The following is a 24,807-nucleotide window of genomic DNA, read 5'->3' on the forward strand; positions in this document are numbered from 1 at the left end:
CCAAGATCAAGAGTTGCATGCTTTACCAACTGAACCAGCTGGGCATCCTGGTAGACATTTTTTATCATATACTTAAGAACCTACTATTAAAAAGAAGGTTAACCTGAATGTGAATATTTATTAAATCTAGGAGAAGACACTGACCTTGACTCATATCTCATGACCCTACTTTGGTCCTTGTAGCAATGCATCAAAGAAAACCTCCAGAACCTTCTGGCATTTCCTGGAGAGTGGTGGTAAGACTTTGCATTTACCAGATATCTCCAGGAACTGAAGAGGTTCCGTTTATTCTCTATAGATTCAGGTGAGAAAATAACAGGCCATAGGGAAGGCTTGCCCTTGCTTAAAGCCTAAGACTATGACTATCACTATGACTGTGATGGCTCAGTGCAAATACTAGGTACCAGTGGTCACTTGCAAGTTTCCCTGGAGAGCCAGACTTGCTCCCTAACTGCTAAATGTTATTAATAAGAAACATACCTAAAGGGAAAGGACAAAGAAAAGGCAAACATAAGTGATTATTAATAATATACAAGGAAAATACATATCAAAAAAACCCATACCTACAATAATAGTAGACTAAACAAGAATTCAAGAATAAAAAACTGTACTATGAAATCACAAAAGCTATCCTTCACAAAGAGGATATAATATTTTTGTGCCAAGCAACATTAGTGCCACATAAACCGAGTGAATCCAATTATAATATTGAAAGTAAACACTTTAGAAACATATAATGAATGATAGATATACACATACCAATATGTAATTTACATCAAAGAATATATATTCTTCCAATTATGATATTTGATTGTATATTTGGCTATAAATAACCTTAATAAATTATAGAAAACAGAAATAAAATTCCAATAAAATTAGAAATCAACAATAAAAAAAGAAACACCCTATCTGTTTTTGTTTTTGTTTTTGTTTTTTTAGAAAGAGAGAAAGAACCTTAAGCAGGCTCCACACTCAGCACAGAGCCAGACACAGGGCTCGATCCCACGACCCTGGGATCATGACCTGAGCCAAAATCAAGAATTGGATACTCAACTAACTGAGCCACCCAGGCACCCCAAGAAACACTCTAAATAAACCCTAAACCAAAGTAAAAGCAAACTATTTAGAAAGTAATAACATACCACTTCATATTAAAATATATGAGATATAGCTAAGGCTAAATTCAGATGAAAATGCGCTCCTTCAATACTTCTATTACTAAAATATGAATATTCAAATTAAATGTTTTAATATTAAATGTAATATTTCTGATATTAAATATTAGAAAATAATACCAAAATAAATCAACACCAAGCAGGAGATATGAATTAATAAAGATAAAAGATTAAAATAATAAAATAAAAACCAACAAAAAGAGTTACAAACTGAAAAGGCTCACTAAGTCTCATTAAAAGGAAAAGAAAGAGAAAACAAAACAGATGAGACTAGTAATGAGAAAGATATCATAGATAATGAATAGGATATTATGTGTGATTATAAGACAAATCAGTTTGAAAGACTGAAAGGGGCACTTGGGTGGCTCAGTCAGTTAAGCATCCAACTTTGGCTCAGGTCATGATCTCACGGTTCATGCGTTTGAGCCCTGGGTCCGGCTCTGTGCTGACAGCTCAGAGCCTGGAGCCTGCTTCAGATTCTGTGTCTCCCTCTCTCTTTGCCCCTTCCCTGCTCACACTCTGTCTCTGTCTGTCTCTCTCTCTCAAAAATAAGTAAACATTAAAAAAAAAAAAAAGAAGTCTGAAAGAACTATATGATTTTTCTGTAAAAGTATAAATTAACAAAACTGATCCAAGAAAAGTTAGAAAAAAAAAAAAAAACCCTCCTGAACAGACCCATAACTGTATCCTAGATTGGAAAGATAAAGACCTCCCATTAGAAAAAAAAAAAAAAAGTTATGCCACAGGAGCATGTATCAAGACAAGACAGTTTTATAATTAGGTTCTATTTAATCCTTAAAAACAGGTAATACATATGGTTTTGTGTGCTATACCAAGCCACAAAAAATGTATAAACTCCCTTAAACCTTAAAATCTGGTAAGTACAAACCATAGGTATAGTTATTGAAAAATAAACTTCACCTATAGAAAGGATTAATGGGAACTATTTCTTTGCAACAAATATACAAAAAATCAAGATTCTGGCTCTCTAATTGCTCCAAGGTACTGAGACAAATCAGGCAGGATCACTCCACAGTGTCTGGGTAGGATATCCCTGGGTCCAACCCAGAGACCATTACCTGTATGAGTACTAGACCAAGTTTCTAAGATGAAATGAGGCGGCCAAATCTTGTTCAGAAGATGGCAGTTATCACTAGGTAAATTCAACTCCTGTAAAGGCTTCTTGACCTATTATTTTCTTAGCTAAAACTTAAACAAAACTTCACTGTGTCAGGCACTGGACTAAGCATTTCTGCATTATTTTCTCATTTACTTTCAATATCCCCATAAGGTAGGTACTATTATTATTCACATTTTGAAGATGGAGAAATAGACTTTCCAGGTCATACAGCATGGAAGTGGCACAGCCAGGATTTGAATCCTGATGAGAACCCAATCTAGAACCACTCTGTGTACGCTTTCCCTAAACCTATTCTGCTGGGCCTTCTCATCCTATCACTGTATATGCTATTATTTTTGCCTAGAACACTTAACCAAAATAATAATAGTAGTGGTAACCACAATAAAAGTTATTTTTAAGGTAATGGCTGCCATCCATTGAGTGATATGTTCCGAGCACTGTGCTAAGAATGTTACATGCATTATCTCATTAAGTCCTATGAGGTAGATATTATAAGTCCATCTTTCAACAAAACATGATGGTCTGCACGTTCCAAAGTCACAGTGGAAGGATTTGGGAGGGGTGTAGTTGGTGAAAGAGTGTTTCATGACAGTATTCTCAAAGAAATGTCCTGGTAAGCAGCAACATTTTTTTATCACCTTAAAATATTTCCTAATGAGAGTAAAAAAAGAAAAAATTTTCCAAAGATTACATGTTTACATATAGTTTTACTATCATTGAGAGGTCATTAACCAAGTTAAAAGAAGCTGTTGAAAAGTCTTGATAGAGTACCATTAAAACATTCCACATCTAATCAGGAAGATAAAGGAATCAATTACTCATAAGGAAAATGCCACTTAACACAAGAGAGACATCAATCTTATCTGACCTCATCAGTTATACCCTCACATAATTTTAGCATCTTTAGGTAAAGTTAGAATCTATTAATACTAGAAAAGACAACACTGTATGTCAACTACTCTCTCTTCCAAATATGTAATTTTTTGTCTTCCCTGGGTCTGATAAATTGGCCCAAGGTAAGTATCCCTAAATAAATACCACTTGATCCTAGACAGTGTTACTACATCTTAACTGTGGTATTAGTTTTGATAAATTTGGAGAAAAGGCACAGAGATTTTAATTCCACAGAGCAAATGGAAGAAATACAACACTTTAAAAATTGTCAACTTTACATGGCCTATTGATATTTAACTAGTTTGAATAAAGAAACCTGTCCTTCCAACTAAATAAGAGCCTCTTTAAAAATCTGTCATTATAGAAAAGTGAATTTAAAATATATTTTGGTATCAATAGGGAAAATTTGAATATGGCTTGTATATTTTTATTGTGATAATGTTATCATAGTTATTTAGGAGACTGTCTTTATTCTTAGATGACACATACTAAAGTATTTTGGGGTGAAGTACCATGAGTTCTACTACTTTTAAGTGGTTTAACAGTAACAAAGGGGGGTAAAATATAGCAAAATAAGAGTGGTGACTCTACATGAGGGGTGTATGGCTTCTATTATACTAATTTTCAACTTTTCTGAAGGATTATTATTTTTCAAAATAAAAATTTAAGAGAAGAAATGTGATTACAGACTTGTGTCTTAGTAGCTAACATACAAGTCATTGAAATGCTTCATTTTCATATGTTCCCACATTACTATTTATCCCTAACATTAATTAAGACCTACCAATGTACCAGGAAGAAACCACTATAAATAGATATAATGGCCCTATATGGAAAACTCAGACAAATGCTATTTCTTTTAAGCTATACTTCAGAAATACTTAGGGAACACCACAAAACCTTAGTCTATTGTGATTTGGAGAGATACCTGGAATACATTTATAGTAGCTGCAGTATGCTGATGACACATGGGTTCTTGTTTTTCATATTCTTTACTTTTCATCATGTTTATAGACAACATGTAAAACCCCCAAGCCCAGATAAGAGCAGTCTTACTGTAAACATGTGGGGGCTCTCTTGACCCTAACTGACTGAAGTCAGGAAGGCTGAAGAGGGGTAAAGCTCCCCAATTCTTGTGGGAGGTGTGGTGGGGGAATTTCCCACCCATAGAAAAGGTCAGAAGCATCAAGAATTTTTAAAGCTTCCCAAATAATTCTCATATGTAACCAATGATTCTCATTTGAGAACCACTGGTCTAGAAAATTGTTTCTTGGTGTGTCTGTGGACCACCAGCATCCACATCACTGGAAAACTTGTTAGAAATTGAGAATCTGAGGCTTCCCCCCAGACACACAGAATCAGAATCTGCTTTTTAACAAGATCCCTGGGGATTCGAATGTACATTCAAGTTTGAGTACAACAATGGGTACAATGATCCAGCAGGTAGAGGCTGATCCAATACTTTAATGATATTTGACATCCTTGTCCTATAGCCAGACTGTGATAAAAAAAAGTTTTGTCCGTAAAGAACTCAGTCTTAAACTTATAGATGTCCCACTCTTCCAACTACTTAAGACTTTATAGGACAAGAAGAATTCTTCCAAGTTTCTCTTAGTAACTGCAGAGTACTTCATAGATCCTGAGTGTACTACAAATGTCTCTTGATGATGCCAGTAGAAATAAGAATGCTTTTAAATTAGAAGCTATATTTGATCAAAGGACTATAGATCTCATGGTGAAACATAATACACCAGTCCTTCCTTGAAAGTTTAAGGAATATCAGTAAAGAGAATAATACTATTGGCTTCCTGATAAGCTCTTTGCAATCTGTGTATTTTTAGGAAACTAAAATACAGTTCACTTTCCTCCCTTATCACCATGGCTACCAAGTGCCAAATTATTTCTTTTAACCAAACACATTGAGAAGGCCTGTGGATTTTTACTATTTCATTCCTTTCTATTTACAGCTTAAAAATGTAAATTGAAACTATACTTTAAAGAAAAAAAAACAATTTTCTGAAGGTGTTCTCTAGAGAAAGGCAATGAAAGGTGAAATAAATTATGGAAAGTGTTTATTGATAGCAAACACGTGATGTTTTTGCAGCACAGGTGACTCTTTAATTCAACTAATAGGAAAAATATGCCACATGAGTAAAAGCTTTCCAAGGATGGTTATGGACATGATAATAAAATTTTGTGCATTTTGCTGCTTTGGGTTTGTTGTTGCTCTTGATGCACCATTACAGCATTCTAAAACCTTTCCCCACAGCGCGTTTGACACATACCCAACCAAATAAATTACTATTCCCAGCTTGACTTCTAGAAAGAACAAGAATTTCACATGCCAACCCATGGCTGAGCCACAGTATTTGTTTGCTGAAAATAAAAAGAATAGTTGTCATTTAGTGAAGGCTTAACATATGTTAGGCACTGCATTAAGTATATTCATGCTTTGCTTTACTCACCTCTCAAACAAGCCTATGATACATCAGTCCCATTCTCCAAAAGTGGAACATGAGGCTTAGAAAGCTTAATTTAGTTGCTTTAAACCAGCCAACAGAGACCAAGCTCTTCTCCTATAATACTTCTCATTGTCAGAAAGATTTTCCCAGCAATATCCCTTGACCAGAACTGGAATTCTGTGAAACATGCAGGATGGCAAAAGCCTGACCTATGGGTCTTCTGTGCTTTTAGCTCATCCTCATCTTGCCCAGGAGGAACATAGTGCTGGTAGGATCATCTCAACAGAAGGTGGCAGTACGTGGCACCGAGACTTCTTACAATCCCAGGGATTTCCAAGAATGAGCCAGCTTCCTACTTACAGGTTTCCTACCTCCCCATACCTCTTGGTCCTCTGCGAAGGAGATGGAGGGAAGGGATAGTTGCAGAAATTAATTATTTATTAGGATAAGTCTCTTAACCCAGGCCATTCTAACAACAACAACAACAATCCTGATTTCATGTATTGCTTTGGTATATTGAAACCGTTGTGTATTGTCAGAAATAGTATATGTTTTATCCTAGACTTAAAAATACTGTAACTTATTAAGTGTATAAGAGTTCAATTCTTGGGGCGCCTGGGTGGCTCAGTTGGTTGAGCGTCTGACTTCAGCTCAGGTCATGATCTCGCAGCTTGTGAGTTCGAGCCCCACGTCAGGCTCTGTGCTGTCAGCTAGGAGCCTGGAGCCTGCTTCGGATTCTGTGTCTCCTTCTCTCTCTGCCCCTCCCCCACTTGTGCTCGGTCTCTCTCTGTCTCTCAAAAATAAATAAATGTAACAAAAAAATTAAAAAAAAAAAAGTTCAATTCTTTCTTTCTATTTTTTTCAATGGCAGAATCCCTTGCATTCCAAAGTCAGTTATGAGGGTAAGAGGACCTGCCTATCAAATGGATAACAAAAATATTATTCATCACAAATAGAAAACACCCACTGAAATACAATCATATTTTAATCATTAAAGGAATCTTGTGATCTCCATAGCTGGATACAGGTCTTATGAGCCTTATATTCAATATATACATGGTAATGGAACACAGAAATACCCTCTCATATCCACTTCAAGGAAGAAATCATCTGGCAGCATACACCATAGTTTATTGAGCCACTCAATATGTCTAACTTTCATATATTCTCAGCTTTAGGCAACAATATGTCTGCATACATCCATGTGACTAGTGAACTTCAACAGATGTTTATTTTGAACTTAAAATACACAAATTAAATCAAATTAAATACCTACAGGAAATTAGATTTCAAGCCAATCAAATTACATGAAGGAACAGATAAACTCTGTAAGATTAAAAACTTAATAAAATATTTTAAAATATTTTTAAAACTTTAAAACTGACATTAGTTTTTAAATTATAGTTACCCTCAATATACCAAGATAGTAAGTAGGTTAGCTCATAAATGAGTTGTGGGCAAATTGAGATTTCTATCTTCTAAGAGGCTAGTTGTGTGCAAATACAGGATTTTGAAATTCTTTTCACCTAAAAATTGATAACACTTCCAGAAGGAATATGTTTGGTTGGACAGGACGACAATAAACAACTGCCTTGGATCAGCAAAAACTTGGGGTGGCCCTTTTTCCACGTTTTTAATCTTAGATATCATCCTGAGTCCAACACGTCTGCGTGTCAAATGAATGTTTGCAAAATGTCGTCATCCACTGGGAGCTAGGAAAATTCAACTTTGGCATATGCATATATATACATACACACACATATATATCAGAAGAATTCTTCAAGGAAAATACCAATTCAAGGTCTGAAAGTCAACATTTGTTCTCCAAATGTCCATATTGTCCATATGTATGTACTCAGATCCTTATTTTTCTTAAATTTTTGAATGAAAAGTGATGAAGTTCTGCCATGCCACAATATTACAAAGCCTAAATTAATAAAACAGACAGCATGCTTAAATTAAAGAATTTGGAGACATAATGATTGAAAACACAAGCTCTGTGGATAGACCTTAACAGTCACTTCAGGTTGCTGTGTCTCTGGTTATCTGATCAGTAAAGTGAGGTAATTATAATTATCTCATAGTGTTGTTATGAGATTAAATAAAATACTATATGCCAAGTACTTAGCACACTGCCTGATTCACAGTGGTAAATGTAGTGTTATCGAACTATTCTTATTAGAGCACCTGGGTGGCTCAGTCAAGCATCTGACTCAGTCTCAGCTCTGGTCTTGATCTCAGAGTTATGAGTTCAAGCCTTCTGCTGTGCTCCACATTGGGCATGAAGCTTACTTTAAAAAAATTCTCAACAATAGTTTTAATTATAGAAATGAATGGCTGAACACTGCCTCAGTTGTGTTTGTCACCTTCATGGATAGTTCAAGGGAATTTCTGCAGATTGGCAGTTCAAAGACTCTGAGACTCTTAGAAACTACAAGACTTCTTGCCCCACTCTCACCTCACCCCATGGATGATCTGAAGAGGTATTTAAAAGGCTATCACTCTGCAGGACTCCCAGTTTCTATTTGCAGTTCTAATCCAATGCTTATGACCTAGTTTGCATGTTAACCCCGTTTCTGAAATATGGGTGCGGACAGAGTGTGCACAGAGTGTGGGGAACAAACAGAGTGTGTTGTCCATTTTTCCTCAGAAACCTGGACATATAAAGCCAAGTCAATGTAGCCCAAGCCTGGTACAACAGAAAAAATGTTACCCGAGTTTAGGCCTAGTGGAATTATAATCTAGTCAGCTTTGAAAATCAGAGTCAAGATTTCAAAGGCACATTAATTAGAGTCAAACTATCAAATCCACCAGATCAAAAAAAAATCTACTTACAATCTTTTACACACCATTATGTTTAAATTTGTTAAAAAGTTTGCCTTGCTATCATGTGTTTAATTTGGCAATAGTTTTGTCAGGTCCAGTGAAAACCCTATTCATCAGATTTTAGAGCATTTAAATATGGCTGTTTTGAATGTTTTTGTAGCCACAGCTGGTGCCAATGTGTTGATAAAAAGTCATTCAGAAAAGCAATTCTAAGAATATGGTTGCCATTGATATTCTCTCCAGGCCAGGTGTGTAGATCAAATGTCAAGCTACATTGCCAGGTCTGATGCATAATTAACAGACACTAGGACATTTACCAGTTGGCAGCATGGAACTGAATAAAGAAAACTAAACACAATTTTAGAAGCTTACCATGTGAAACTTAGAATAAGTGGTTCTGCGCTATCTCCTCCCTTCTACCTGCTGCCAAACAAAATTAAATAATATTATTTTTCAATTAGTTAATATCATACAGTTTACAAAGTACTTTCACATGCATTACTCATTTAACCCTCAGATCCACATGAAATGGAGTTTGTGAAACTCTGGAAGAAAGCATTGTTATTCATATTTTAAAAGCTAAGATAGGTGAAGTGGTTTATGCAAAAATAGAGAGATAAACAATAAATCTAGAACTTCCTCTTAAAGTGCCCTAATGATCAGAGCACCAACAAAAACTAAGACTCTGAGATGCATCAAACATTTGGAAACCTATGGCTCACACCACTGGTGGCCAGACCAGCTCCAAAGATGCCAAGAGACTGACGTGGCATAGAATGGGTTCCAGAAGACTACTCTTCCTATTATTACCAGTGGACTGTGGGCTGGCTCTTGAGATCTGAAAGGAAGAGAGGATATAGATTCTAGGGTATAATGTTAAATTACAATGGTATATTCTAGTGGGTGGAACTGAGAATATTTCTAATATCATCCAACAGAGTTAATAATTCTGATACTGTCAACTAAAAAAAAAAAAAGTCCAGCATCTGCCTTTGCTTATATGTGGCTAGATTTCAAATATTTCCAAACCATATGTGGATTTAACATGGATTTGATGATACCGTATAGCTGCTTTTTGATTTCTTGGTTGACTTTTTTTTTTCATGTTGGAAAGAGAACACAAAAGATCAAATGAAAAGAACTGTTGCCAGAAAAATGTTTAGTCCATCTTTCTTTGCACAACTTTGGATTCATAAGTTCAATCTTGTTTTATTGAGCTTATAGTTTCCTGATGTTTTTACTTAATTTTTCTTAATCCATATATATACCTACAAATTATTCTCATAGCCTTATCCATAAATGACTTAATACATGACAGGAATGTGGTTTTATATATAAAATATCTAATCAATGTCAGAATTAATAGATTCCTGAACAACAGAAAAAGAATCCTAAAATTCTGTAGGAAGAGGGTTGCATACAATCAATAGTTCCACTTTATTTCCATAACATATCCAAAGGCAGCAGGCAAAATAAAAAATAAAAATTCAAAGTTATATTTGGTTGGCCAGGAGATCAGACTCCAAAATTTTTGTAAATGCTGCCCAAAGCAACCGAGTTAGCATAGAAACCCCATGGGAGGAAGTAGAGTGAAGCCCAGCAGAGAAAGAGTCCAGCAGCGGCAGATATCAGAAATTAAGAAACAAACAAGCAAGCAAAACCACTTCCCAAGCTCAGAGACACATTCTGAAGAAGCTATATTCCTTTTCTGAACCAGGTGTAAGAACGGAGTTGAGCTGAGTATCAGAACAAGCCTCACTGAACCTGGTTCATTCAGAGAAATAGAGGAACCAGTGACAGCTAAAAAAAATAAATAAATAAAAATAAAATAAACTAGATTTGCAGGAAGCTTAGTGTCATCTAAGAAGATGACAGTCTTTCTTTTGTGAAAACCATCTAGTTTTCATGTGTATGTATAGAAGATCGCCTGACCTCTTCCCACTTTTGCAAAGGGCTGATATAGGAAATTCAATACATTCCATAAGGAATATATCTTTGTATGCTACAAAACTTTGAATGTATATTTGTACAAATCAAACTTCAATACATTCAATGAGGAAAATTCAAAAAATTCAATAAATAACACAGCACCAATACAAAGAGTCTATAAAAATGAGGAGTAAAGCAACAAACTTTATTATCAGATAAAAAACACTCAGCAGAGCAACACTGCTACAGAACATATAAAATTATGAATGAAAAGGTTTTCCACAAAATAATAAAAACAATCTCTTCTATAAGAAAAAGTCACAAAGTAGAAATGCCAGATCTTAAGAAGAAAATGTTGAAACAGAGGAGATGAAGCATAAGCTATGAGAACTGAGGAAAGAAGCAGAAGAATAAAATAAAACTGTCACAGAAATTAAAATGAAACTGGAAAAAGATTAAGGGCAACACATTATGGAAAACATACAAGGGACATAGAAGATAAAATGAGAACAACAAATATAATAAAAAAATAAAGAACTAAAAGGGATTTCAGAAAAAATGAGAGATGTAGATAGGTATAGAAGATCCAACATATACATAACTGGAATCCCTAAGAAGACAATCTAAACAACAGAACATAACTATTGAAAGAGGTAATTCAAGTAAACTATCTATAGCACACAGAGTGTGCTAGGATGAATTTAACCAAAATAGTCAACAAGGAGACATAATCTAGTATATCTACTTATCTCCAAAGATAAGAAAAAACCTTTTGAGCAATCCAGCAAAAAGATCAAGTATGTTATAAGGAAGGAAATAATCACAGTGAACTTGGACTTCTCCAGAGTAACAATTATCACCAGGAAAATATAATATAAACAAAATATAATCTATTATGCAAGGAATTAGGAAAGAAAGCAAGAGTTAAGGATTTAATATCAAACCAAAAGAGACTTTAAATTTACAGGCTAGAGATTACAACATGCAACGATTCCAAGACTATTGTTCCCATCCTTTCTTTACTAAACTTCTAGAGACAAAAGACTGTCAGTGAGCTTTAATACACTTAACTATAGAACCAAAACCAAAACACATTTGGAGATTAGAGGGACATAAGACAATGCAAATATTTTATTTCTTGCCAAGGTAGAAATTATATCATGAACAGAAACTGGAAGAAAAAATGGGAAGGAAAGTGGGAAAATAAGAACACAGATTCCCTCTCGTGTAGTATCTGGAGTAGAAGTATAGCATTTAATGGTGACACATTAAGTAATACCCACATAAACATTTAACAATACAAAGGTAAATTCTAAAGCTAAGTGATGGAGAAGAGATAGGGAAAAAAGGAAAAATAGGAAACATTTTAATCTCATCATTACTCATATAAGGGAACTCACAGACAATGCCTAAAGAACTAAGACTATTAAATAAAGCTGTAATTGTAAAAGTAATAGGATAAAACTGCAAACCTTTCTTAATATCAATAGAATCACACAGAGAAAGAAAAATGAATAAAACAAAAAATATACCTACACTTCCTTCTCTCTCCCAGCCTGCACCTATGCTTCCCTATAATCAATAGATGAAGAGAAGACTCAGGCCTGGTTTACAGATAGTTCTGCACAATATGCAGGAACCACCCAAAAGTAGACAGTTGAAGTACTACAGCCCCCTTGTAAGACAGCCTTGAAGAACAGTGGTGCAGAGAAATCCTCCTGGTGGGCAGAACTTTGAGAAGTGTACTTGGTTTTCACTTTGGAAAGAGAAATGGCCAGATGTGTACTGATATACAAATGCATGGGCTATGGCCAATGGTTTGGCTAGCTGGTCAGGAATTTGGATGGAATTGGCGGACATGATTGGAAAGTTGGTGACAAGGAAATTTGGGGAAGAGGTATGTATAAAATTCTCTAAAATTCTCCATAAGGATAGTTGTGTCCCATGTGAATGCTCATCAAAGGATGACCTCAGCAGAGGAAGATTTTAATAATCAAGTGGGCGAGGCAAAATGACCCATTCTATGGATGCCACTTAGTCTCCTTCCCTAGCCACCCCTGTTATTGTCCAATGAGCTCATGAACAAAGTGGCCACAATGGCAAAGATGGAAGTTATGCATAAGCTCAGCATCATGGATTTCCATTCACGAAGGCTGACCTGGCCATGGCCACTGTTGAGTAGCCAATCTGACAGCAGCAAAGACTAACACTGAATACCCAAAATGGCACCAGTCCCTGGGGTGATCAGCCAACTATCTGGTGACAAGTAGATTACACTGTATGGCATCCAATATGGAAGGGGCATTGATTTATTCTTACTGAAACAGACATTTACTCTTGATATGGATCTGCCTTTCCTGTACACAATGCTTCTGCCAAAACTACAATGCATGGATTTACAGAATGCCATATCCACCAGCATGGTATTGCACACAGAATTGTTTCTAATCAAGGAACTCACATCACAGCAAAAGATGAGAGTCAATGGATCTATACTCATGGAATTCACTAGTCTTACCATGCATGCTCCCCACCACCCTAAAGCAACTGGCATGACAGAATGGTAGAATGGCTTTTGAGGATTTAGTTATAGCACCAGGTAGGTATCAATACACAGCAGAGTTGAAGTAAAGGAGAACTTGTATGTGTTCTGAATCAGCATCCAATATGGTGCTGTGTTTCTCCCATATCTAGGATTCAAGGGACTGGGAGTGGCACCAGTCACTATTAACCCTAATGACCTAGTAAAATCTTCCTATTCCCACAATCTTATGTTCTACTGGCTTACAGATCTTAGTTCCAAAGGAAAGAATGTTTTTACCAGGAGACACAACAATAATTTCTAGAAATTAAAACTCTCATTCAGCCACTGTGGACTCCTTATGCCTCTAAAACAACAGAACAAAATGGGAGTTATCATGCTGAGTGATTGATCCTGACAACTAAGGGAAAATCGGACTGCTACTCCAAAGTGAAATAAGGAAGAGTATTGAAATACAAGAGATCCCTTCAGATGTCTGTTAGTATTACTATGCTGTATGATTAAAGTCAATGGAAAACTGTAAGAACCCAATCCAGGCAGAACTACTAATGACCCAGGCCTTTTAGGAATGAAAGTCTGAGTCACTCCACCAGGTTAAGAACCATGACCAGCTAGGTGCTTTCTAGAGGGAAAGGGACTATAGAATGATAGTAGAAGGTAGTTACAAATACAAACTCTGATCACGTGACCAGTTACAGAAGGAGAACTGTAGCTGTCATGAGTATTTCATGAATATTTCATGTTTGTATGTGTGTGTGTGTGTGTATGCAGCAAATATCTTTGTTTTCTTTCCTCTCTTATTTCCTTATCATGTAACATAAGATGTAATAACTTTGCTTTATAGTATTTAAATATAGTTAATTTTACATCACAGTATTTAGGTTACAGGATATCAAGGAAATGGGTAAACATCATTAAGAGAATCTGTCCCTCTTCTGGGTAAGGAGTTAGTGCATTTTTACTTGTACTCAGGGTAGTCATATCATGTTAGTACAATTATGATGCTGTTAGTATCTGTATTTGGAGATTAAGAATGGTTTAAGAGATTCACATGGGTGCCAAATTGACAATGGGTGGACTTGTGATAGTTAACTTTATGGGTCAACTTGATTAGACCATGGCATGTCTAGATACTTGGTTAAACAATATTCTGAGTATGTCTGTTGGTGCATTTCTGGAAGATACTAACATCTGAATTAGTAGACTGAGTAAAGCAGATTGCCTCTCTAGCATGAATTGGCCTCATCTAATCTGTTCAAGGCCTGAACAAAAGCATGAGTAAGGGTGAATTTACTTTCTCTCTCTCTCTAGCTCACTGTCTTCAAATTAGGACGTTGGTCTTCTCTTGCCTTTGGACTCAGCCTCAGACAGAAAACGTACACCATCAAGTCTCCTTGTTTTCAGGACTTCAGACTCAGACTTCAAGTTATACCATCAATTCTCTTATTCTCAGGCCTGTGGACCCAGATTACAACTATACCATCAGCTCTCCTGGGTCTCCAGCTTGCCAAATGCAGATCTTAGAACTTGTCAGCCTCCATAATCACATGAGCTAATTCTTCATTATATTTAGAGAGAGAGGAGAGACAGAGAGAGAGGATTTCCATCCTATTGGTTCTGTTTCTCTGGAGAACCCTGGCTGGTTCAGATTTATGAAGTACTAAGAATATTAATAAAGTTATAATTACAAAAGTAACAGTGAGAACAAAAAAGCATTCCTTTTTGTTGTTCAAGTTTAGTTGACATACAATGTTATATTAGTTTCAGGTATACAACATAGTGATTTGATAAGTCTGTTCATATAGATGCTGGAGAGGATGTGGAGAAATGGGAACCCTCTTGCACTGTTGGTGGGAATGCAAACTGGTGCAGCCACTCTGCAAAACAGTGTGGAGGTTCCTCAAAAAATTAAAAATAGACCTACCCTATGACCCAGCAGTAGCACTGCTAGGAATTTACCCAAGGGATACAGGAGTACGGATGCATAGGGGCACTTGTACCCCAATGTTTATAGCAGCACTCTCAACAATAGCCAAATTGTGGAAAAAGTTTAAATGTCCATCAACTGATGAATGGATAAAGAAATTGTGGTTTATATACACAATGGAGTACTACATGGCAATGAGAAAGAATGAAATATGGCCCTTTGTAGCAATGTGGATGGAACTGGAGAGTGTGATGCTAAGTGAAATAAGCCATACAGAGAAAGACAGATACCATATGTTTTCACTCTTATGTGGATCCTGAGAAACTTAACAGAAACCCATGGGGGAGGGGAAGGAAAAAAAAATAAGTCTATTCATTACACAATGCTTACTATGATAAATGTAGTTACCATCTGCCACCATAAACAATTATTATAATTTTATTAACTACATTCTTTACACTGTACTTTTCATCTTCATAACTTATTTATTTTATAACTGTAGGTTTTTATCTCTTAATCCCCTTCACCTACTTCATCCATCCCTCACTCACCTCCTTTCTGGCAATCACCAGTTTCTTCTCTGTATTTATGAGTCTGGTAAGCCTTTCTTAATATCAGTGGAATTACACCCAGACATTAAAGAAAAGAAAACCAAAAACAGGCCTTATATTCAAAGACCTGAAAACTATAAATTTAGAAAATATAAAATAACTAAATACAAAACTATCTGTTACATTGATAAATGTAAGAAGGCTACAAGATTAGATTAGTAAACCCACTCTATACTGTCTTCAAAATCACCTAAAATAAAATAATCCAGAACAGCTAATCAGAGAAGAATGGCATACCAGGCAAATAAAAGAAAGAAAGAAGGAAAGAAAGAAAGAAAGAAAGAAAGAAAGAAAGAAAGAAAAGCAAAAGTTACAATATAATATCAGAGAAGGCAGAACTCAAGTTAAAAAGCACTGAATAAGGCAAAAAAAGAACTTAATAATACCAAAGGTAATTATATAATGGTAAACATATAACATTTATGACTATATATGCCTCAAGTAACTAAAGAATATATAATAAGAAATAAAACCTTACTAAAAATGGGAAACTTTAATTCAGCTCTCTAGGCTAAGACAGATCAAGAGAGAAAAACATTAAGGATATGATATAGATGACTTATGTAACAAAATTAATTAGACTTATTTAGTTATAAATGTCACACTGTATATTCTAAAAAAGAGATAACATCTTCTATTTAAGTGCCTATGAAAGAGTACAGAAATTGGTAATGTACTAAGATCCAAAGAAAACCTCAATGCATTACAAAAACTAGAAATGGTATGGACAAAATTCTCCAATAACTCTTCAATGCTACTAGTGAACAGTAAAATCAGAAAATAAAAAGTCAATATCTCTTGGAATTAAGAAAAATTCAGTTAAATGATTCTTAAATCAAAGAGGAAAATTCAAAACCAAAATTGTAGAACATCTAAAAATCAAAAAGAAAATAACACATTGCTAAAGCAATGCTAAGAGGAAAATCAGAGCCTTAAATACTTCTATTACAAACATGAAAGAATGAAAATAAATAACTGGAGCATTCAACTTAAGAAACCAAAAAAGAAACAAAACAGAATTAAGGAAAGACAAAGGAAGAAATCAGTAAAGATCAAAGCAGAACTTAAGAAGTTAGAAAACATATGATGTATTCAAGGTGCTGAAAGAAAAAAGCCTGCAACTAAGAATACTCTTTCCAACAAGGCTATCATTCAGAGTAGAAGGAGAGATAAAGAGCTTCCAAAACAAACAAAAGTTAAAGAAATTCGTGACTACTAAACCAGCCCTACAAGAAATATTAAAGAGGAATTTTTAGATGAAAAGGAAAGGACATAAGTAAAAGTAAGAAAAATAGGAAGTGCAAAAGCAGTAATGTTAAGTATAGCTATAAAAATCAGTCAAGGAATTCACAACATAAAAAGATGTAAAATATGACACTACACACCTAACATGTGGCAGGGAGAGTAGTAAAGAAGGGATTCAAACTCAAATGCCCATCAACTTAATAGAGATCATTATATACATAAGATATTATATATAAACCTAATGGTAACCACAAATTTAAAAAAACAGCAATAGATAAGCAAAAAATAAAGACAAAAGAATACACAAATACACACAGAAAACTGTATAAGGCAAGAGCAAGAGAAGAAACAGAGAAGTACAAAAAGAACCATAAAACAAGTAACAAAATGGCAGTAAGTACAATCTATCAATAATTACTTTGAATGTAAATGGAGAAAATGTTCTAATCAAAAGACAGGGTGAAAGAATGAATACAAAAGCAAGATCCATCTGTATGCTACCAACAACAGACTCGTTTCAGACCTAAAGACATGCAGATTGAAAGTGAAGGGATGGAAAAGCATTTATGATGTAAATGGAAGTGAAAAGAAAGTAAGGGTAGCAATATTTACATCAGACAAAATAGATTTTAAAACAAAGACTGTAACAAGAGACAAAGACACTATATGATCATAAAGGGAACAATCCAACAAGAAGATATAATGATTGTAAATATTAATGCACCCAACATGAAAGCATCCAAATACATAAAGCAGCTAATAACAAACATAAAGAAAGTAATTGATAATAATACAACAATAGTAGAGAACTTTAACATCCCACTTACATCAATGGATAGAGCATCCAAACAGATAATCAACCAGGAAACAATGCCTTTGAATTACACATTGGACCAGATGTATCTAACAGATATATTTAGAACATTCCATCTTAAAATACCAGAATACACATTCTTCCCAAGTGTACATGGAACATTCTCCAGAATAGATCACATATTAGGCCATAAACAAGTCTCAACAAATTAAAAAATATTGAAGTCATGCTGTGCATCTTTTCCAACCACAATGCTATGAAACTAGAAATCAACTACAAGAAAAAATCTGGAAAAAACACAGATACATGGAGGTTACATTAACATGCCAGATAGATAGATAGATAGATAGATAGATAGATAGATAGATAGATATCACATATATAAATAACATGTTAAATAACAATGAATGGGTGAAGAAATCAAAGAAGAAATCAAAAAATGCATGGAGACAAATGAAAATGAAAACACAATGGTCCAAAAAGGGATGCAGCAAAAGTTGTTCTAAGAGGGAAGTATATAGCAATACAGGCCTACGTCAAGAAGCAAGGGGCATCTCAAATAAACAATATAACTTTACACCTAAAGGAGCTAGGAAAAGAAGCACAAACAAAACCCAAAAAGTAGTAGAAGGAACAAAATAATAAAGATGAAAACAAATTAAAATAGAAGCTCAAAAAACAATAGAACAGATCAATGAAATCAGGAGCTGGTTCTTTGAAAAGGTCAACAAAGTTGATAAACCTCTAGCCAGACTCATCAAATAAATAAACAAATAAGTAAATAAATAAGAGAGAGAACTCAAATAAACAAAAACAAAAATAAGAGAAATAACATGTAGAAATACAAAGGATTATAAAATATGATGAAAAATTATATGCCAACAAATTAGACAACCTAAAAGAAATGGATAAATTCCTAGAAACATATAACCTTCCAAAACCAAATCAAGAAGAAATACAAAATTTGAACAGACTGATTACCAATAATGAAATTGAGTCAGTAATCAAAAACTCCCTAGGGGCGCCTGGGTGGCTCAGTCCATTGAGTATCTGACTTCGGCTCAGGTCATGATCTCATGGTTCATGGGTTTGAGGCCCACGTCGGGCTCTGTGCTAACAGCTCAGAGCCTGGGGCCTGCTTCAGATTCTGTCTCAGTCTCTCTCTGCCCCCTCCCCTGCTCATGCTCTGTGTTTCTCTCTCTCTCAAAAATAAATAAACAATAAAAAAAATATTTTTAACTACCAACAAACGAAAATCCAGGACCAGATGGCTTCACAGATGAATCCTACCAAACATTAAAAAAAAATTAATACCAATATCCTGGTTTCTCTTCAGATCATGTAAATCTTTCACCTTTTACTAAAGAAGAGTTAATACCTATTCTTCTCAAACTATTCCAAAAAATAAGACAGAAAGCTTCTAAATTCTTTCTATGAGGCCAGCATGATTCTGATACCAAAAATGTAAAAAGACACTACAGAAAAAGAGAACAATAGGCCAATATCTCTGATGAATATGGAACGCATATATCAAAACCAGAAAAAAAAAAACATGACAGCAAAAGAGAACTATAGGCCAATATCTATTGAACATATTTGCAAAGTATTAGCAAATCCAATCCAATAGTATATTTAAAAAGTCATTGAACACAATCAAATGAGATTTATTCCTGGGCTGCAAGGGTGGTTCAATATTCACAAGTCAATCAACATGATACATCACATCAATAAGAAAAAGATAAAAACCATATGATCATTTCAATAGATGCAGAAAAAGGATTTGACAAAGTACAATATCCATTCACGATAAAAAGTAGTTTCATTCATTCATTAACAAAGTAGGTTTAGAGGGAATATACCTCAACATAACAGAGGCCATATATGAAAACCCCACAGTTAACATCATACTCAATGGTGAAAACCTGAGAACTCTTCCCCTAAAATCAGGAACAAGACAAGGATCTCCACTCTCACCACTTTCAATCAACACAGTACCAGAAGTCCTAGCCACGGCAATCAGACAACAAAAAGAAAGAAAAGGCATCCACTTTGGTAATGAAGAAATACAACTGTCACTATTTGCAGATGACATGATACTATACAGTAAACCTGAAAGACTCCACCAAAAAAACTACTAGAATTGATAATTGAATTCCGTAAGGTTGCAAGATACAAAATCAATATACAATATCCATTGCATTTCTATACACTAATAATGAAGTAGCAGAAAAAGAAATTAAGAAAAAAATTCAATTTATAATTGCACAAAAAAATAATAAAATTCCTAGGAATAAATGTAACCAAGGAAGTAAAAGACCTGTATTATGAAAATTATAAAAACATGGATGAGAAAAACTGAAGACAGCACAAACAAATGAAAGATATTCCATGCTCATGGACTGGAAGAACAAATATTACTAAAATTTCCATACTACCCAAATCAATCTATAGATTTAATGCAATACTTATCAAAATACCAACTGCATTTTTCACGGAAATAGAAAAAATAATCCTAAAATGTGTGTGGAATCACAAAATACCTTGGATAGCCAAAGCAATCTTGAAAAAGAAAAACAAAACTGCAGATATCATAATCCCAGATTTAAAGATACACTACAGAGCTGTGGTAATCAAAACAGGATGGTACTGGCACAAAAATAGAAGACACATGGATCAATAGATCCAAATAGAAAACCCAGAGCTGTTATTATTATATAGTCTTTTAATTATTATCATAAATTATATGGTAAATTAATCTTTGACAAAGGAAGTAAGAATATGCAGTGTGAAAAAGAAAGTATCTTCAACAAATGGTGTTGAGAAAACTGGACAACTATATGCAAAGAATGAAACTGGACCACTTTCTTATACCATACACAAAAGTAAACTCAAAATGAATTAAGGACATAAATGGGAGACCCGAAACCATGAAAATCCGAGAAAATAGCACAGGCTACAGAAACATCTTCCTACATATGTCTTCTGAATCAAGGGAAACAAAAGCAAATATAAACTATTGGGACTACATCAAAATAAAAAGCTTCTGCACAGCAAAGGAAACAATCAATAAAACTAAAAGGTAACCTCTTCAGCAAATGGTGCTGGGAAAACTGGACAGCGACATGCAGAAGAATGAACCTGGACCACTTTCTTACACCATACACAAAAATAAACTCAAAATGGATGAAAGACCTAAATGTAAGACAGGAAGACATCAAAATCCTCGAGAAGAAAGAGGGCAAAAACCTCTTTGATCTTGGCCGCAGCAATTTCTTACTCAACACATCTCCAGAGGCAAGGGAAACAAAAGCAAAAATGAACTACTGGGACTGTATCAAAATAAAAAGCTTCTGCACAGCGAAGGAAACAATCAGAAAAACTAAAAGGCAACCGACAGAATGGGAGAAGATATTTGCAAATGACATATCAGATAAAGGGTTAGTATCCAAAATCTATAAAGAACGTCTCAAACTCAACACCCCAAAAACAAATAATCCAGTGAAGAAATGGGCAAAAGACATGAATAGACACTTCCCCAAAGAAGACATCCAGATGGCCAACCGACACATGGAAAAATGCTCAACATCACTCATCATCAGGGAAATACAAATCAAAACCACAATGAGATACCACCTTACACCTGTCAGAATGGCTAACATTAACAACTCAGGCAACAACAGATGTTGGCCAGGATGTGGAAAAAAAGGATCTCTTTTGCACTGTTGATGGGAATGCAAGCTGGTGCAGCCACTCTGGAAAACAGTATGGAGGTTCCTCAAAAAACTAAAAATAGAACTACCCTATGACCCAGCATGGCACTACTAGGCATTTATCCAAGGGATACAGGTGTGCTGTTTCAAAGGGACACATGCACCCCCCATGTTTATAGCAGCACTATCAACAGTAGACAAAGTATGGAAAGAGCCCAAATGTCCATCAATGGATGAATGGATAAAGAAGATGTGGTGTATATATACAATGGAGTATTACTCGGCAATCAAAAAGAATGAAAGCCTACCATTTGCAACTACGTGGATGGAACTGGAGGGTATTATCCTAAGTGAAATTAGTCACAGAAAGAAAAAAATCATATGACTTCACTCATATGAGGACTTTAAGCCACAAAACAGATGAACATAAGGGAAGGGAAAAAAATAATATAAAAACAGGGAGGGGGATAAAACAGAAGAGACTCATAAATATGGAGAACAAACTGAAGTTTACTGGAGGGGTTGTGGGAGGGAGGATGTGCTAAATGGGTAAGGGGAACTAAGGAATCTACTCCTGAAATCATTGTTGCACTATATGCTAACTAATTTGGATGTAAATTAAAAAAAAATAAAATTTAAATTAAAAAAAAAACTGTAAGGTAACCTACTGAATGCGAGAAGATATTTGCAAATGACATATCAATAAAGGCCACGTCTCTAAAATATATAAAGAACTTATACAACTCAAGAGCAAAAATAATAATACTCCAATTAAAAATGGGCAGAAGACATGAACAGACATTTCTCCAAAGAAGACATATACATGGTCAACAGACACATGAAAGATGTTCAACATCACTCATCATCAGGGAAATGCAAATCAAAACCACAATGAGATATCACCTCATACCTGTCAGAATGGCTAAAATCAATAACACAAGAAACAACAGTGTTGACAAGGATGTGGAAGAAAATAAACTTTCATGCACTATTGGTGGGAATGCAAACTGGTACAGCCACTGTGGACAACAGTATGGAGGTTTCTCAAAAAATTAAAAATAGAATTACCATATGATCCAGTAATTCCACTACTGAATTTACCCAAAGAATAGGAAAACACTAATGTGAAAAGACACATGCACCCCTATGTTCACTGCAGCATTATTTACAATAGCCAAATTATGGAAGCAGCCCAAGTATCTATCAGATAAAGAAGATGTGGTATATATATGCAATGGAATATTACTCAGCCATAGAAAAGAATGAAGTTTTGTCACTTGCAACAACATGGATGGAGCTAGAGAGTATAGTGCTAACTGAAATGAGTCAGTCAGAGAAAGACAAATACCATATGATTTCACTCATATGTGGAATTTAAGAAACAAAATAAATGAACAAAGACAAAGAGGGACAAAACCAATAAAGAGACTCTTAACTATTGACAACAAACTGATGATTACCAGAGTGGACGTGGATGGGGTGATGGTTGCAATAGGTGAAGGTGATTAAGAGTACCCTTCATATTATGAGCACTGAGTGAGTACAGAATTGCTGAATCCCTATACATTACACCTGAAACAAATATAACACTATAGGTTAACTATACTGGAATTAAAACTAAAAAATAAAATAAAAATTTTTTAAATTAAAAAAAAAACAAGTTAGAAAACAAAAACTGAAACCTGGTGCTTTGAAAAAAGTCAACTAAGCAGATAAACTACTGGCTAATTTAGTCAAGAAAAGAAATGAAAAATTATGCTAATAAAGTCAGTATTGAGGGAGAAATTACCACAAAAGTGAAAAAAAAAAAAAAGACCAAATCTTAGTAAATTGAACTATTTTCTCAGAACAAAAATATCAAAACTGACCCTACAAAAGATATAAAATAAAACAGCACATTAACAGCACAATTTCCATAGAAGAAACAGAGAAATTCATCAAAGAGCTACTGCTGCCTCCTGCCCATTTTCCCTAGCTAAAACACCAGGTAGAAATAATCTCTCAGGGGAATTCCATAAAGCTTTCAAAAAACAGATATTTCCAATGCTATTTAAAATGTTTTAGAGTATAGAGAAAGAATTTCAGTTTCTGTTTTTGAAGCAAGCAAAACACTGATGATAAAATCTAATAAAGCCCATAAAAAAGAAAACTATCTCTAATCTCATGTATGAATATTGAAGAAAATTTCTAAATAAGTCCAGCAGCACATTTAAAAACAATGCATCTTTTCCAAGTAGAATTTATTACAAGTCTGCAAAGGAGGTTCAGTATTAGAAAATTTATTAATCTATAGATATTATCTCTCAATTAGTAGGCATAAGAATCATGTTATCTTCATATACATTAAAAAGATATTTGACCAAACTCAAGACCCATTCTTCATGAAATTCTTAAGAACATATTTATCAATGGATAATTCTTTAAATATTAGAAAATTTTTATTCTAGCCCCCAATCATTATTACATTTCAGGGGAAAACACAAGAGCATACCTACTCAGGAACAAGTCAAGACTGGTCCTATCACCGCTATTATGTAACATCGTACCAGAAGTACTAGCCAGTGCAATTATGGAAGAGAAAGAAATTAGAGATGGGAAAATTAAAAAGCAAAGTTATCACTATATGCATATCATATGGTAACATACTTAGAAGACCTAAGGAAGTCAACTGAAACACTACTACAAACAAAAAACTCAGTAAATTAGAAGGTGCAAAATTAATATACAAAAATTTTCATATAAACAATAAATATTAATTGAAAATATAATGGAAGAAAAGACCCCCATTTATAGGTAAAATGTCTAAAAGTAATGTTCAAGACCTTATAATCTAAAGAAAAAGAATATTAAAGTATTCTTTGAAAGAAAAAAGGAAGTCTTGAACAAATGGAAAAGCATTTTGGATAGGAAGACTCACTATCATAAAGACGTTGATCCTCCCTAAGTTAATTGTTAAATTTAGCGTAATTTCAATAAAAGTAAAATTCAAGTTTTTTTTTTCAGAACTAGAGTTTAAAATTTATTGATTTTAAAATCTATATGAAGATATCAACACAAAGTCAGGAAATCTCGCAAAAGGAGAGTACTAACGGTGGAGAGGGTTTGCTTTTGTCAGATAAGGCCTGAGTAATTAATAAAGTATACTGCTGACACACAAGTAGGCAAAAAGACAAATGCAACAGAATATACAGTCAGAAACAGACCTAAATACATATGGAGCTTTAGTTTTAATAACGTGATATCTCAAATCACTGACAAAAGGAAGTACTATCAATGAATTATCTGGGAACGACCAGGAAGCCATGTGGAGAAAAAATATAACTTGATCTATACTTTACATCATAACCCAAGATAAATCCCAAATGGGTTAGAAATTTATCCTACACATAAGAATAAAATGACATCTTAAAAGTATTCATTGAAGCACTAAAGCAACATATTGGCAATATCTATATGCTCACCAATAGGGGACTGGCTAAATGCATTAATAATATATCTATAAAATGGAATATGATGATTTTGAGTTTTAAA

The 24,807-nt window shown here is 34.5% G+C and overlaps 1 protein-coding gene across 4 annotated transcripts in view; it reads right to left on the reverse strand.

Annotated features, from left to right (window-relative positions):
• Positions 1 to 24,807, reverse strand: part of ODF2L (outer dense fiber of sperm tails 2 like) — a 169,725-nt gene that overhangs the window by 64,405 nt on the left and 80,513 nt on the right. The window contains exon 19 of one of the 4 annotated variants that reach the window (XR_006712430.1): positions 5,266 to 6,064. The exons of 2 other annotated variants lie outside the window; for them this stretch is intronic. The gene's annotated coding sequence lies outside the window, so the exon portion shown is untranslated. Of the gene's footprint in view, positions 1 to 5,265; positions 6,065 to 6,519; positions 6,589 to 24,807 lie in introns of those variants that run through there. One more of the 4 variants, XR_006712432.1, reaches the window with a different exon arrangement.

This window comes from Leopardus geoffroyi, chromosome C1 (genome assembly GCF_018350155.1).
Source record: "Leopardus geoffroyi isolate Oge1 chromosome C1, O.geoffroyi_Oge1_pat1.0, whole genome shotgun sequence".
In the NCBI taxonomy this organism is placed as follows: domain Eukaryota; kingdom Metazoa; phylum Chordata; class Mammalia; order Carnivora; family Felidae; genus Leopardus; species Leopardus geoffroyi.